This window comes from Trachinotus anak, unplaced genomic scaffold, assembly GCF_046630095.1.
Source record: "Trachinotus anak isolate AG129_WGS33_773 ecotype Australia unplaced genomic scaffold, CSIRO_AGI_Tana_v1 ptg000008l, whole genome shotgun sequence".
Lineage (NCBI taxonomy): Eukaryota > Metazoa > Chordata > Actinopteri > Carangiformes > Carangidae > Trachinotus > Trachinotus anak.
This window is the reverse complement of record NW_027273859.1, coordinates 27,115,876-27,133,110: the sequence shown is the minus strand read 5'-3', so window position 1 is coordinate 27,133,110 and position 17,235 is coordinate 27,115,876. Positions and strand designations below refer to the sequence as shown.

Below are 17,235 nucleotides of genomic sequence, written 5' to 3'. Positions count from 1 at the left end.
TCGATGTGTTTAAATATAAAACGGATTTGCAAATACACAAATTCCACGGATAAAAAAAAACCATGTTTGTCAATGCGTTCAATTTATTTACAAATAAATAAAATGCATTTGTGAACATTTACAGCTTTCGAACAGGCATTTGTGAATCAATTAAACTGTCGTGCAGTAAAGTTAATCTGTAGTAGACAACTTAGATTTCATGATGCAAAAATACATATAACCGAAGTGTTTTCTTTTTTTAATTAATATTTTGATAAGAATTAACATTTTATACTCAATAATCGCATCATTTTATCAGCAGCTTGTCTCAGAAGTCTTCATATTGTGCGGTTAAAGCAAACCGCCACAAGATGGCGGACCTTGACTTCGTCTGGGACCTTGACTCTTCGCTCCGTCCCAAACACTCACTGCAGGTGTGTGCTGGTGTCTCAGAATTATCGCTAATATTCTTAATATTGACTGTAGTTTTAATTTTATATGACCTTGTGTAATATTTCATGACATTTCAAAGGCTGCGAGATTTTAGAAACCGTTAAAATTAGCCAAAAAAAAACCAAACCGCACTTCTGTGACTCAGAACAACTGAGAAAAGTTAAGATCAGTCCGCCAAGTTACAACGGCCCCATCTAAAGTACATTAGACCGAGCAAGAACTATATTATTTGGCGGAGGAAAAACATCTACACTCACGCCAGGTGCGGTTGCTGGCTAGGTAAATACTTGTTTAATTTAACTCAGTTTAGTTACGTTATTTCCTCTAAGAAACACGGTTAGTCATTCGCTTCACATACATCGTGAGTAACCACAAAACTAAGGCGTTAAAGTTAATGAACAGTTACTCGTTTTTAAAGGCTAGCGTTGTCCCGCTAAAGAGCCCGGTGCGTTTGCCTGTAGCGCTTAAACTCTTCAACAGGAAGGCTGCTGAGTTAATATCCTGGTTTAATGCGGACAGTAGAAGTAGGCCAACCCGGTAGCCGGCAGGTAAGGCACACCTGTGGCGCTCACTGACCTGTGTGTCAGCGCCGAGCGGCCTGAGCTTGTCTGGGCACCGACTGCGCATGCCCGCCGGTGAACAACTCGCAGCTGAAGTGGACAAGTACAAAGAGGCTGCGGACGGGACGTGCAGAGAGCCGCCGGGCTGAAGTGCGACCTTGTGCAGTTTCACCTGGCGCTGTGATATTATAAAGACGATTCACTCTCAAAGACATTGACCCCAAGGACAAAGAGTTGAGTTAACAGAGAGGAGGAGCTGCATTTCAGTCCAAAGACAGCCTGGGGGACACTGTGGGGGTAAGTGAAACGCTTTGCATGCACAGGAAGCTTCTGATAAATGCTAAGGGTGTATCGATTTAATCCTCATATAAGCAGGAAAGATATTGAGGATATGTTGTGCTTATGCAAGCATGCAGGAGCCTTCGGTGTAATTGTTTGGATTAGTTCAACGTGTTTTCCATGCGGAGCAGACAATCCCGTGAAGCGCTGCTGGTTAAGAAGGATTATGTTTAAACTCATATGGTGTGTTAGTCGTATCTGCTCGGTCTGGTAATCTGGTGGTTGATGCCTTACAAGCATGTTCGCGCCATACAGGTGTCTTACATGCTGCAGCATGGGTTGAACTTTGAGCTGCAAGTGCAAGCAAACGCGGCAGGAGCGTAACAGGAGGCTCAGAAAAGTGGCCTTGTGCAACTTTTGAGGTTTGCGGTGCTGATTCCTTGAAGGATTTTGCTCTTCAAACAGTGACCCGTCTCTCTCATGTGACCTGCTAATCCCTCTCCATTGTACCGTCCACACTGACTCATCTTTGCCTGGCATTTAGCAGTTTAAACGAGGCTTCACCAAAGACTTGCAATGCCCAAACATCCTCACCTCAAAGCCTTTAAAAGAACATAATAGTTTCTTTCTTTCGCCACACTCATTTTCATTGCCTCCTACTCATATCTTGAAATAAAGTCCAGTCCTTGACTCTTAACAAAAGCCTCTTTATAGGCTATTGCTGTTGGTCATATTTTGTATCCAGTCCCAAACCCATACTGCAGAGTCGCTTTTCTTCTTCTGCTCCTCAGGGAATGCCACTACCTATTTTCTTACTGTCAGAGGTCGTGTTGGGGACCTGAACAGAGGGGACAGAGACCTGGATGGTGGTCCCTATTGTGCTGGTGGAGAGCTGGGGTGAAATAGAGGGCTCTTAATTTTCTCCTTAGTCAGAGGCTTTTTCCACTTTCCCTTTAGAGATAAAGCGCTGAATTGATATGTCAAGGGGAAGAATATCAGCATTGTGACACCGGTTTAATGAAATTCTTAGGCTTCCAGTGTGGCACTTTTGGCATATCTCTGAATCCATTTTTCTACACTTGGGTATAATAAGTACAGATTACAAACAGTGATTTCATTCAGTAGACCAAACAAAGCATTCCTTCAGACACAAACGTCCCAAACCTGGTGTGTCTTTGTTGAACTTGGCGATCTTTTCAACAGCCAATGTGGGAAAATGTCATATTTTCTATAAATTATTTAAAAAATGTGGATTTTTCTGGCTGTACTGGTGTTCAACTCCATGATAATACAAGGCTGTTTAGACAGTATGGCTGCTTTTTTCTTGTATAACATTGATCCACAGTCTTAATGTATACTAATACTTCAAGGTTTAATGTATTTATTCATAAAACATGGAAACTTAATTATCAAACCAGCAATGATTTCAAAATTGCAACATATAAAGACCCATTCTCCAGACCTTTTTTTTTGTCATTATGAGTTCGGATATACTTTATGATCCACTGTTTTCCTGTCATGTAGGTACAATATGTTAATACAGTACTTGATTCTTTACACCAAATAACATTGAACACATTTCTATCAGTGGACAAAATATCAGAAACACCTCTCAATACAACTGAAAGGTACAGCAAACCTCCAAGATGACCATTAAGTTGATTCAGTATCTCTTTAAAATTTTATTTGGCAGGGCTGTTGCATTAGTCCTCATTACTTTTAGCTAATGAGTCCAATAAACTGGCAGCTGATGTATATTTACATTATCAAAGTGGTAAAGTTAAATCTTGGTAAGAAGCTTTTTTTTTCTGTTCAGCTTAGTGGTTCTTGGCAGTAGAGCCAGAGTTTGTTATGGACACTGTAACCAGCAGATCACTCTTGTTTTGTGCTGCCTTCATGGTACAACATATATACAGACAATATGTCTTCACTGTGTTGTCAGTCTGTTCATCTGCCTGCACGTACTTGAGAATCTGTGTTCAGAGGACGATGGGACACAAAATATTTACCCTTTAATGTTCTTCCTGTAGAAATTAACAATGAGGACAAGCACTGTAACAAAATCATTATATAATTTGTATATTGCCACAACTTAGTTTAAGTATTTTGGTAGTAAAACATGTAAGAACTAGAGATTATTTGCATTTTTTTATGAATCTGGTGCTTATTTTCGTGATTAATCTATAAAATGCCAGAAAAACAGTAAGAAAGAAGCCCATTACAATTTCACAGAGTCATAATGAGGTCTCCATATGTCTCTTAAAATTGTTCTCTTTTCAATTGATTCATCATTTCAACTCAGAAAACTGCTGATTCTTGGGCTACGTCCGCACTACTACGTGAAAACGATCTCCGTCCAGACGACCATTTTAGCTCTGTATCAGGAAAGGTCTCCATCCACACTAACACACCTGAAAACACGGATCACATGACCGTTCACATACACTAGGCTTGTGCGAGCCGGTGTAGCAGATTTTTGATTAGTTGTAGAAAACACTATGAACAAGGAACAGCAACGACACAACAGCCACTAGCAAAGACAACAAGGTCAGTGGGGCTTGTAATTCGTTGTCCATGTTTCTTTCATTACTGTTTGTCGAGGCTGATAGGAGCCAATCGGGGAGCGACTGTGGGCGTCTATTTCATTGTTTCCAAAGGGGGCTTGAAATCTCCAGAGTATTGTGGACAGCAGGAGTAAAGGTAACAAAAAAGATGCGTTTTAAAACTAAAACATAGTAGTGTGGACGTAGCTTTAGCATAATTACACTCTATTGACTTTTAGTGAGTGGGTAGCTCATGTGCCTGCTGTTTATTTCACTGACATTTCTGAGCTCAGACTTGTTCTTACTGTATCAAGCTTAGTGTTAAATCTGTGCATTGTGCATGTCCCCCCCCCCCCCCCCCCCCGGCAACACCGGTGAGAGGCATTCCTCAGCCTCTCAGTGGTCTCCCATTAACACATAAGCAGATCTGGTGGAGGTCCCTACAGCCTGGTGTTGGTTGGTACATCAGGCTTATCGGGTCCACATCATCAGCCCGGTCATTCGGCCTTTGTGGACATATGGCAAAGGTCTCTCAGTTAACACCTCGGTGAGACGAGCCTCCTGTCCACATGATCAAAGCCCGGCCTCCGCTGCTCAGATGTGTCACCCGCTCACCCCTCCCCAGCCACCACCTCCCTGTGATTATGACTCCCATCCTTCCACTGTTTGTGTAGAGAAAATGACTTCCACTCCACTGCGCCGTCTGAGCGGGTTGCACGTCAACTCTGGCCTTGCTTTTCTTGTGGCTGTGCAGTTTTTGTGGAGTCCTTGCTGTGGTGTTTTCTCTGTAATTTTATGCAGAGGGGAGGTGCTGAGTTGTAATTTCAGTTCAGCCTGAACATCTGTGCATACTTCTGTCCCATTTGTGCTTCTCTTGCATGTTTCAGTGCTAAAAATACTGCATTTTTGGATGCTTTAACATGAAAAGATGTTTTTTTTTTTTTTTTCTGTGAGATCTTCACTGCTGTATAACCCAGAAGAAACCGCTCTTACTGACTGTGGAGGTGAAGGAGTTGTTACAGCTGCTCAGGTTTTAAAGTGTGGGATGAAGACCTACATGAGCCTCAGGGACTGCCCTGTTATTACAAGATCAAATCGTCTTTGAATAGTAAATCCACCGAAACGAAACAATTAGAGCTCCCCTGCAAAAACCAAACCTCACTCAGAACCAAAAGAACATATTTGATGAAAGCTAAATCTGTTTAGCAAGACATGAGATTTGGTTGGAGAGGTGTGGACTTGTCAGATATAAAATAACAAGGCCAGCGAAGCAGACTTTAAATGGACTTGTTTAATGTAATAAAAACAAAAAAGAAAAGTCAAGCTTCAGGGAATCCTCCTAAAAGATTTCCATCGGCCTGGGGCAGCTGCCAGGTCAGCGCCACATTGTTTGTGAGGAAGTCGTTACTGCAGCGATCAAAGCACTGGCAAAAAACGCTCCAAAATCTAGGCTTATTAACAGAGCCGGAGCGGCCTGAGACAGATTGGGAGACGTTTGTGTTGGCTGGGTTTTTTCATACACTCACTGATCAAATATTACATAGAATACTGGAAGGCCTATTAATACTAACATTTACAGTTGCAGTGTGTAGTTTTGATGTAAACAAGGTCAGAAATAGATCTTTTTTTTGAGTCGTGGCAATGTGTTAAGATTATCATTTTGATTACCTGTTCAATTCTTTACTTCATTAAATACAATTTTATTTAGTTCATTTGAAATTTTTGCAAACCTGCGTTTTCTGCTGGTGCATCACGTGTCGCCACAGTGGCATTATAAAGAGACGTTACATATCAGAGCAAGTCCAATAATGAATCCTCAACTGTAACGTTCCCTCTCTCGTTTTCAGCCGTACAGAGAATCGTCAGAGGATTCGGTCCTGCGTGCTTCAACTCGTGTGAGATTTCTGTTGGGAGCTAAAATTGTCGTGGCGAACGTGAATGAGTGAAGATATTTCCCTTGTGTAGCTGGGATTAACCCCTGGATAAACCTCGAAGTGTGCTTCACAAAGATGTTTTGTTTCCTGGTATGTTAATCCCTTTGCTTTCATTCACACCTCCTCTCAGTCGTCATGTGCTCCTTGTATCAGAGGTGATCAGGAGGAATCGATGACGTTTGCCAATTGCGAATTAATTTGGTTTAAACGAGAGTTTACATCATCACACAGACAATTTTATTTCTGGTTGATTGAGCACTTTGACCAAACTCTCTGACAGGTGCTTTAACACAAAATGAAATTGCCAGTATCTTGAATCAGATGAATGCAAAGTTTTTTGAAGAAACCACCTGTGAACCTTGGTTTATCAGTGATTTCTTATGACGGTGGTTCAGTGTTGACTTTGCTTGTGGGTCCATTGTGGACATGACTTTGTGCTTTGTTTGTCTGTGGTCTCTGCTAGAGTTTGTGGGCTGATCCTGTGAATTAAATTAATCACACACTGAAAAGTTCCCCTGAAGTGAAAGCACAGCGCCTGACATGGCTTGCTGGAAAATATTTGTTGTGATATTTGACCATAATGGGAGGAGTGGCAGAGAAAAGCAGAATGTTGGGAGGCAGGAAACTCCAATTATCTTTCACGGCCTTACCCATGCTTCAAGGGAAACGCAGATGATTTTCACTTTTCTGCAGTGCTGAAAATGGCTAAACACACAGAGAAGAAGACTCTGCTGATGTTAAATGGTCTGATATATCATCTCTCAGGAGTAGAGTTCTGCTACACTTCCACCTACTTCCAAGCTGCAGGTGGAAGGACAAGTATTCTTTAAGGGTCGTTAATCACAATAAATTTGCCCTAGTACTATATTATGTTTACGGTACCTAAATACTTAACATTGACAATTATGAAAATGATCCCTCAAATTTCGGGATTGAAAGAGTTGTGACAAAAACATGTATGAAGGCAGAGGCACAGTATTTTCAAGTTAAATGTAAGATGCTACATTTAATAAAATAAACTAAAGAATGTTCCAAATAAAAGCACTAAAACACTAAAATATGTTGAACTTGACGAATGAAAAATAAGCCTAAAACATACCTGTAATTTGTGCACATTTATATTTATCAGCATATTGACTTTGGTCCGTATGACGGTGGAACTGGTGCAAAATACTTAATATGTGGCATTAAAGATATTTTGAAAATCTTTGGACTTGGTGAAACAGTGAAAATGCTTCATGATGCACAAAGTGAGAATTGCTGCCTTGCTCATGTTGTAGAGAATCATCCCAACCAACCAGCAGTGCTTTTGTTGTTACTGGTCCGTTTATTCTAACCACCATACTTTGAACTTGTTCTATCCGTCCTCGTACACTGAAGTGCAGCAGGGATGATAGAGATCAGCAAAACATTCTGCATCCTACATACCAAACATCCATGGCTGCCTGTGTCAGAAGGAAGTGTCAGTTTGTCAGGGCAGCTCACCCTCAGCTTGTCATTATCCCTGTCGATCTGCTTGTGAAAAGCAAGTTGTCTGAAAAACGGAGGAGTGAAAATCGCGCCTGTTTCTTGTGCATTAAGCAGGACAAGGCAGGTGCAGAGGGAATTCAGGGTTCAAGTGATACTGTGATAATCCCTCAGCTATGCAGGCATGCACAGACTTTCCCTGTCAAGTTGAAGCATCCCACAAGCTGGCAGTCTGATTCAGTTTAGCCAGAACTGAACCCTTATCAGGAGAGCGAACCAGCCGTAAACAGGCAGAACGCCAGGCTCGTTTACCAAAAATACTAAATTCTCTTTATGAAATAATGAGCTGAGTTTTGCATGTTCTCCATAGTGAAAACTTTTGGCTTTCTGGTAGTTTTATTAGGTAAAATTCACAACACAGTGGTGGTCTAAATATATTAGGAGGTAACCAAAGAGTTGAACTTCCAGGAAAAGCTCGTCAAAGCAAACTATGACTGTTTTCTGAATAGTGACCGGTTAAAGCAACAACTGACAATTACAAAATACGTAACACTAAAACATAGTATAACAGTAACATGAGTAAAGAAGATTCATAAAGTCAGCTAAATGACTCCATAATCTTAATATCTACCAAAAGCCAGCTGACTTTAGCTAACATTAGCCACCAAAAGCTACCAGACAAAGTAGGGTTGTAGCAGGGGAAAAAAAAAGAAAAAACTTAACAAAGGTGCATTTTATTTCTTATAAATTCAATTTTTCTGTCTAATCCTGAGATTTTGTTTGTTCCTTCACAAGTTGCACAGTCACACTTTCCGTCAAAAGGCTAAACAAATGTAGAGTTTGTGTTTTCTCTGCAAAAATCGCTCCCTTCTCAAACGCTCATTTCCAATGATAGCACACTGAATATCTTTGGGTTTGGAGCAATTTCAATCCGTCAACTCAGGATTTCAAAATAATAAGCAAATGATTGATTTAGAAATAATTAACAGATTAATCAGCAACAAAACAGTTGAATGTTCTCTTCCTTCCATGAAATGAGCAGCTATTGGGATCCTTCCAGTTCACTGTAAATCAACAGTTAAAAACAGGGCCCTGAAGGTGTTGTGTATCATTCTCAATAGATAGATAATGGGTGGAGTATCACTATAATGAGAGGTGAGGTGCATAGCTTTCCACCCACAGTCTAATGGAAGTGTCTCCACACTCCCATGATCCTCGACACCACACAAAGAGCTGCTGAATTTGTCTCCTGCCGGGGATGCCACCGTTTACGGCTGAGAGAACCCCAGACCCTCGGCCTGCCAGTCACCAAGCTGCTCGTATTACAGTCTCCCTCACTGGCTGGTATTGTCAGGTTACAGAGTGTGTGTGTGTGTGTGTGTGTGTGTGTGTGTCTGTCTGAGCGGTCGTGTTGTGATTGGCCCGTGCTCAGCTGTGTGAGACAGCGCCGGGTGACGTCTCCGTGTTAATCCCTCATTTCTTTCTGGGATGTTTTCTCTCTGGTCGTACTGGGAGCTGTCTGAGCTGCAGATGAGGGAGATGCATTCACAAATTAACTTTCACGACACAAGGAGGGTGAGTACAGAGTATGTTTCTGAGTGAGGAAGTTGGAACTGTTGCGTGGTTTTCTGGAGATGTCTGCATTTTTGGATTTGCAGATTTGGATCCATATATCCTGCAGATGCCAACAATCTTTTGTTTGTCTTATTCATAGTTTGCATGCTCAGAGCTGCCACTGAATGCTGCATTGAGCTCTTATCTCTATCCAGAAGCTTGTCTCCAGAAACTTAGATAAGCTCTTATCCTGGTTTTGAGAAACCTGGATTACTCCGATAGAAACCAGGACACTGTGGTATAAAGCTCCTTATTCAGGTTTCTGAACATCCTTCATTCGTGATGGTGAGAAATCAAGACACAACTGTGCAACAAATGATCCGAAACCTGGTTACAATGAGAATCGTGTCCTGGGGCTATGTTCACACTACTGTAGTTTAGTTCTAAAGCTAATTTCTTTTGCTATGTTTACTCCTGGTGTCCACAATGCTCCGGAGGTTTCAAGCAGCTTGAACAGAGACTTTCAGAAACGCTGCTGGCTCCATTTTAGTTTGAAGACTCCACGGTTGCGTTGTCATCTTGACGGCCAAAAATGGTCACCTTTGGAATCGATGACGTAGAGACCCACGGTTGCACACTGATCGGGTCTTATCAGCCTGGTGGTGAAAGCAACATGGTTAACAAATGACATCTGTTACTGACCTTGTTGTTTTTGGTAGCTTGTTGTTGGAGTTAAATTCTGCATTTTAATGCTTCAACTGTCTTTGCTGTTCAGAGTAGACATCTGCTTCCTGTTTACACTGGCTCGTGCATGATCATGTGATAAGTGTTTTCAGGTGTTAGTATGGATGCAGATGGGATGTGGAGTAAATGCACTTTATTCTTCTTTCAAAAGATTATCTGCTGTGAACCTGCAAGTGTGGGAAGTTTTACTGTCTGGAAATGATGACGCTGATGTGATGTTGTTGCTCTGACTGATGAAACTGATGAACCGGAGCAGCACGGTTGATGTCTGTGAGGTGATGTGAACTGGATCGAGGGTCTGGTCAAGGTTTTGTGGGTGGGGGCAGGGAGGGGGTTCTGTTGCGTCTACAGCTGCTACTCTACATGTTCCCAGTGAAGATACAGTCACTCTGACCTCGCAGCCAGCCGAGCCTCCGCCCTCCTTTTGGCTGGCATGTGCAGCTGGCTGTACAAAAATTGGTATGTTGTGGTCTTTCCTGAGCAGGACATGTCTTTGTTACCTTCTCTGAGGACGCCTACAGACCTGACTTGTTTGTTGTGATTCAGACAGACTTGACAGTTTGGTTTGTTTCTCTTGGGCTGGTGTGAAAACTGTCAGTTGAGCTCTAGTGCAGATTAAACAATCAGACCAAGGTGGCGAGGTGATCTCAGTCTGACCCCAAGCAGACAGTTGTGTCATATGAACACACTGCACACAGCCAGCTGATCATAAACTTGCCCATAGCTTCTGCACATGCATGAGAAGAAATAACCAGTCAGTAGTCTGCTTTCTTATCCCAACAAGACTAAGAGTTCACAGACATGGCAACTGGCCCCTTGGTTTGTGTTAGAACTTAGAACTGTTAGCTCAACCTGAGTGATACATCTTGGTATCTGGTAGAAAAAGAGAGGTGTTCTCGCCCGGTCTGGTCACCAGACATGTCGACCATTGAGCATGTTTGAGATGCTCTGGATCCACTTCCTGCAAATATCCAGCAACTGTGCACAGCTGTTGAAGAGGAGTGGTCCACAATCAACAACCTGATCAACTCTGTACAAAGCAGATGTGTCGCACTGTATGAGGCAAATGGTGGCCGTCCCACATACTGACTCATTTTCTGATCCTTGTTCTTTTATTGTGACCAGCCCGAGGCACACCTGGGCAATAATCAATCCTGTGGAATCATCTGGATATGCCACACCTGTCAGAGGCAAAGGAGAAGTGAAGAGAAACACAGATTTACAGATTTTATATTTTTTTGCAACACAGCTGGCAGCAAACCTAAGCAGTGTCCACTGAGTTACAGTGACCTCCTCAAAGCTGTGATAATAAATTATCACGACAATCTTTAAATTTGAACAGACAGTTTGTTGAACTTTTCCCCTTCCACTGGTCATGTGACAAACTAGTAGGAAATGACCACAGACAGGCCAGGACAACAAAACTCCCGAAGTCGGAAACAGTTTGAAATCTTAAATAAAACACTCTGTGGACACATGCCTCTGATTGAGTGTGTCAGCGTCTTTCCCAAAGAAGGTCGGGCGTTTCTCAGTAAGCTGTTAAACTGCAGCAGTAAATTATTTCCTCTTGCGGTCTGTGGGGCTGTGTTTACAGTGGAGATCGACTCCCAGCTGACACCATTAATCTTATCTGCTGGTGATGAAGCTCCTGTTCTCATGGAGGAGCGTTTTAATATGATTGCTGCATTTACAGGAGGCCGATTTTTAAAATCTCACATTAATCATAGAGAGAAGATACTTGTGTGATGTGTAATCATCACTTAGATGATGAAGGCTCCTGTTTTTTTTTTTTGTTTGTTTGTTTGTTTTTTGCTGATGATAGTACAGGGAGCGATGTGACTTCAGTCCTCACCACCGTGCTGCAGTGAAGTCAGTTTGACAATGGCGCCGCTCCCTCTCAGGTTTCAGTTTCCACAAAGTGAGGGGCAGATCTCCATGGCAACGCCGTCCACAGGTTCCCAGACCTATCCCATGTGTGAGGAGTGTGGAGCACAGGTTGGTGTGACCCTCTGTGACTGGTCAGGTGTTTTCTTTTTCTTTTTATTCTTTTTTTTTTTTTTTTTCTGCAACTACGGCTGCAAAGTTGAATCTCCTTAAACAAAAAGTCTCTTTAATTATAAATCAAACATAATTAAACATTAAAATAATGATGTCTACAGAAATAGTCTACAACATTTTGTGTTCAGGTTGAGGAGCTTTGTTGATTGTAAGCTCATGATTTCATGGTAGAAGGTAAAGTATCTGTATTAATGATCGTGAATGGAAATTGTCAGCCACTTCAAACCCAACAGAGGGAAACAGTGATAGTGGAAGGAGGCAGAGTCCAGTCCGCTCTTCAACACTTCAGTTGGACTAATGTTTAATGATGATAATACTGATGATGATAATAATAGTTGTTGCCCTGTGGATCATAACTGTGACTACATTAGTTTCTGTCTGGTTGAAGAGGAGGTGTTGTATAACTGCACAAACATCTGCTGTGAGGGACGGTTATGATACTTCAATGTTGACATGAAAAACGTTGTAAATGTTTTATCATAATTGAGCTTGTGTCATGTGATGGTGTGTACATTAGTTCTCTTTATCTACTCCACTTCAAACTGCAGTGGGTGAGTAGTATAACCTGCACTTATGGGCAGCTGTGTCTCTTTAATATATCACTAAGAAGTGAAGCACTGTGGCATCATTATCCCTGGATGACCAAGTACCACTGAGACAGATTAAACTAAACAGCCTGTTTAGTTTATTCAAATTAAAGATTGGGATTGTTCTTTTCATAACGAGGCAGCAGTTGGTACATGTATTGCTTAATATTGTTAAATATAAAAAGTCTTCAGTTGACTGGTGTATGAAGTTGGTATTTAGGAGCTGCAGAGTGACGGGGATCCATGTTCCAATAAGCTCATATTTAGAGGACATGTTGAACATAAACATGGTGGTATCATGTTTCCTCGGCAGGTCGTCTGCTGTTCACTGTTGGTACAACCACCCTCCCTTCCTCTCTTGTCAAGCTGTTTTGCATATTCAGTGACATCTGCCCACAGACCTCTCCACCGGCAAATGCTGCTTGTTCCTGCTATTATTGCAGCGTGGCTGAAATAATAGCCGAGCGCGGGTCACCACTCGAGTCAATATTTGTTCATGGATAGTGCCTTCTGTTCAGGCACTGTCTCAGTTTTATAGAGGCTTAGTGAGGGTAGATCTCATTATAAAGTTTTCTTGTTTTTGGCTCATCAGGATGATCTAAACCAGTGGTTCCCAACCTGTGGGCCAGGGCCCACTGGTGGGCCATGAAGGTATTGCAAGTGAGCTGACAAATCATTGGCAAAACAGTAAAGATTTGGTGAAAAGATGTAATAACGTTATATGTTTTGAAACAACATGATCTTTAAAAACATGACAAATGTTTAAAAGCTCCTCATTTTTTCCCTAGTACAGACCACAGTGTGTACTTGCACTGACAGATCCACATCCAAGGCTAAAACTAGTTAGCAACAGGAAGAGTTAAAAGGAAAGAGTCAAGAGACGGATGGTGAATCGACCCTCGTCAAACTAAAAGAGAAAAATTTAGCTTCCTCTGGTTTCGATTCAGTCCTGAATGTTTGATCATTATCATTAAAATAAAAAGTGCTCTAAGAAAACATTATTTGGCCTCCATATTTTCTCTGGACCTCTAACATCTTTGAGATTTTCAGGTTGTGAACCACTGATTTAAACCATTTTTTTTTTTTTTTTTTTTTTTTTTTTTAAAACCTGTCCATAGTCCAGAGGTGACAAATCGTCCTTGTTAGAATAATACAGACCTGAGAAAATGTCAAAGATGGTGTCTTCAACACTGAAAACTCAAAAACTCAGAATCAAACCAATTTAAACTACAACAGTTTCGAGTGCACAGACTTGTTTAAGATGTGTATTTGGTTTTTTGTGCCAAGGGTTGTGGCACATTGTTGAACTGTTGATGGATGTGGAACAGCAGCTGCAGTTTTCTACACTGCCAAAGAAAATCTGTCATCACTGAAGTTTCACTTCTATATCCAACAAATCACTTTTTTCACTGCTTAAACCCACATGACAGTAGCTCTACGAAAGATAAAACCTTTATTGCCTCTACTTTAACTAACCTGCCAGAGCAGCAGCTTAGAAATGAACCTGTTTGTTATTCTCTGTCAGGTACATTGGTAACACACTCATTTTCTAAGTAGTTCATTTCATCTCCTTCTGGCTGCTAGAACAAACATCATAATCCACTGGTTTTCATTTACCAAAATAAAAGCCCAAATCTTTGTCAGCAGAGCTGTCGTAGAGAGTAAAACTTGTCACAGCCAAACTGGGCCAAAAATAAAAAAAACAATGTCAAACAAAATAAGATTAAAATACAAAAAGTTATGGGAGCATATTCTTACATTGAAGTGTGGGAATCGGGAACTGAAAATATTTTGTCAGTACAGGCTTGAGAAGACACATCAGGTGAACAAAACATGACTTTTTATGAGCAATGCTGAATCTTTTTGACAGCACTGCAACAACAGTTTTTCCCAAAGGTGACGTTGAAAATTCCCAGAATACCGCGGGAGTTAATCCCTTTGTTTTGGTGGAAGTGGGGATCCTCCCGGCAAACAGAGGGCAGCCATAATGCCACAGTGTTTCCAGTGGAATGTTACAGCTATTGTCAACCAGGATAACACCCACTGGGAAGACACCCCCCCGCCCCCCTCCTCCAAATCATCCCCCCACCCCTCACCCCCTCACTGCCAGCACAATACAATGTGTTGCATTATACCTATGAAGGCATGCTACTGTTTTCATAGCCTATGACCCTGCGACCGCGAGCCGAGGCCAAGCTACTGAAAAGGACGACACGGAAGTCATTGGTTAGTCCCACAGTTATTACAGCGGCTGGGAATCCAGGCTTTTATTTTTTCAAACACACAACGCTGCAGGCCTAAACACACCACAGCGACATTTCCTGTTTGGTGTACAAGTTTTTACATCTGCATGGTTCAATGTTGATGTAAGCACATTAAAAATATCTCTGCAGATATAATATTTTCCATATTGGTTTAACACAAGAGACAAAACTAGGCAAAGCAAGGCAAATTTATTTGTATAGGACAATATCATACAAAGAAGCATAGATATAGAGGTAAAAAGCGTATTAAGAAAACAGTATAAAAACAGATTATAGAACAGATAATATCTAATTAAAGTGCAAGATGAAAAGATTAAATGAAGGCAGCGGAGAAAAGCAGTTTTTAGCTTCTATTTAAAACCGGTTATGTTTAACTGAAGTTATGTAAGTTTTTATGTCTGTGGTTGCAGCTAAAGACTATTTATTATTAATTATATATTAATCTGTCAATAATCTCCTTTAAATTCAACAAGGAAGCATTTAGTCTATTAAGTGTCCAAGAAATTTAAATTTCCCAGACAAAGTGACATCTTATGATATTAAATTGTGTGTTTTAATAATATATTAAATTCAGAAAGATAGAAAATAGAGAAAAGCAGCAAATCCTCACATTTGAGAAGCTGGAGCCTAAAAATATTTAGCCTTTTGCACACATGACCTGAAAGATATTAAATATAATAATAAAATAAAATAGTTCCCCATTAACTGCCTGTTGATAAACTAGTGATACTGACACAACTTATTCAGACTTGAAATTTCTGATTGTGATGAGCTAATGATGAGAGAAGTGCAAACTTATACTGGATCTGTTTGTGTTCATGTTAGTATTATTTAGTTGTAACTCACTCATGTCATTTTATGATTAATTTAATTAGTGATGGTCTCAATAATAACCATACTCCTTTTACATTAATGGCATTTCCTGGCCTCCTTTTCCAAAAGGTTAATGTCTTATTTTATAAGAGTGTGTAAAGGTGGCCGCCCTCTGTACAGTTTAACATTGTGGGGTTTTTTTAATCTGCGTGATGTTAAAATTTGTCTTTGTTTTTTTTTTTTCGTTAAAACTTGTCGGCTCTTAGTTGTTAAAAAAACATTTTCTTTTATTTTCCTGTTACCTGTCTTCACCTGGAGCAGCTCTGTGTCTCTCTCTGAGCCAAACACCCTTTTGCTGTTTTAACTACTTCCTGAAGCCGTTGAAGTTTCCTGTGTGAAGACAGGGAGTCTCTTTGTTGTCATTGTAGGAGGATGGAAACAGCTCGAGTGTCTGTCAGGACGCACCTCTCACACACTGTGAGTGAGTGGTTGGTGTCTGATGCAGTGTTTTTCCACATGTATGAACAGGACTGACTATTAAAACATTTTTCTGCAGAATGAAATGAGCCAGTACCAGATGAGTCTGTTCATATTTTTATTCTTTCATCACATTTTTAGACTGTTTAATTTAACCTGCTTGTGTTTGGATAGTTTTTAATTTTAGCTATTGTGTTAAATAAAAATATAATATCTCAATGTAAGATATTTAAAAATGTTTTATTTATTGTTATAAAAATTAATGTGTCCCAGAGGCAATAGTATTGAGAAGGTTTGGCTTTTGTCTTCTAGTCAGGGTCCCAGCTGCTTTAACACTGACTTTTAATCTCGTTAATGATATACAAGGACATTTGTTTTAATCTTAAATCCAAAGCTGGAGCTCCAACAAATTAGTTGAGTGACTGACAGAAAATTAAGCAGCAGAAACTATTTATTTATTTATTTTATTTTAAATTTTCTGGTTTCAGCTTCTCATGTGAATATTTCTGTCGTCTTCTGTAACAGTAAACTGAATATCGTTCAGACATGAAAATATCATGCTGGGCTTTTATAGACTTAATAACTAATTGATTAATTGAGACCATCATAGACAGATTCATCATTAGTTGCAGCCCTGCTCCCTTCCTTGGCCTTGTTTAAAAAGTTTAATTTCTCTTTTGTGGGTGAATTTGGCTCGTCACAGCCCCGTCCACCGTCTCTGTCCTTTTGTTCTCACATTTCCTCGTCTCTGCAATTAGACTTTCAAATTTAGGAGTAATGGTGTGTGGGCAGCTCTGAGTGCTGGTAATGATGATGCCTGGGGCTGCTAATGTGGAGAGAAGAAGAAGAAGAAGAAGAAGAAGGAGAGAAGGTGGTTTCCTTTTGGAAGAGTCTTGTGCCTCGTTGCTACTGTCCTCCTCCAAAAAGACAACCCCCCCCTTCTTTCCTTCCTTCCTTCCTTCCCCATATGCACCTTTTTATCTCCCTTTCTCTCAGTGGAACAAATCATTTAGCTGCCACCCTAAAGGGATTAGTCCTCCCTCCTCCCCTCTCTTCCCTCCTCTCTTGTCTTTTTTCCATCCTCCAGCTCCTCTCTTTTGGGGCGCTGCCTCTGGAAAAGCACAAGTGGTCCATCCCAATGAAAAGCTGTGGAGAGGGCCAGTTGTGAATTAATGAGGAGTAAATGGAGGATTTCAGAGCTCCATTCACCTTATCTGGCCTCTTGCTGTTTATTGAGTTTGTTACTGAAACTTCCGTGGCTGTGATCTTGTGGATAAGTTGACCTTCTGTTTGCACTCGAGGCCAAATAAACTCCTAATAGCTGCAGTTCAGCCGCTTTATCAACACAAGGCATCCCAGAGACCGAGCAGGGATAACGGCGAGTCCCCCCCAGATTAGCATGCTTGATATCCCTGATGACAAATGACACCGAGGCCAGTTAATCAGGCCTAAACACTGATGTCACCACATTAAGCAGTACATCCCTGCTATCGCCGTGATAAACAATGAGGCCAGCTGAGAGA

At 41.0% G+C, this 17,235-nt stretch overlaps 1 protein-coding gene across 2 annotated transcripts in view; it reads left to right on the top strand.

Annotated features, from left to right (window-relative positions):
* Positions 1-327: 327 nt before the first annotated feature.
* The window catches only part of kank1a (KN motif and ankyrin repeat domains 1a), a 60,525-nt gene continuing 43,617 nt past the window's right edge, over positions 328-17,235 (top strand). The window contains exon 1 of one of the 2 annotated variants that reach the window (XM_071483909.1): positions 328-1,289. The gene's annotated coding sequence lies outside the window, so the exon portion shown is untranslated. Of the gene's footprint in view, positions 1,290-8,696; positions 8,791-17,235 lie in introns of those variants that run through there. The other variant, XM_071483910.1, reaches the window with a different exon arrangement.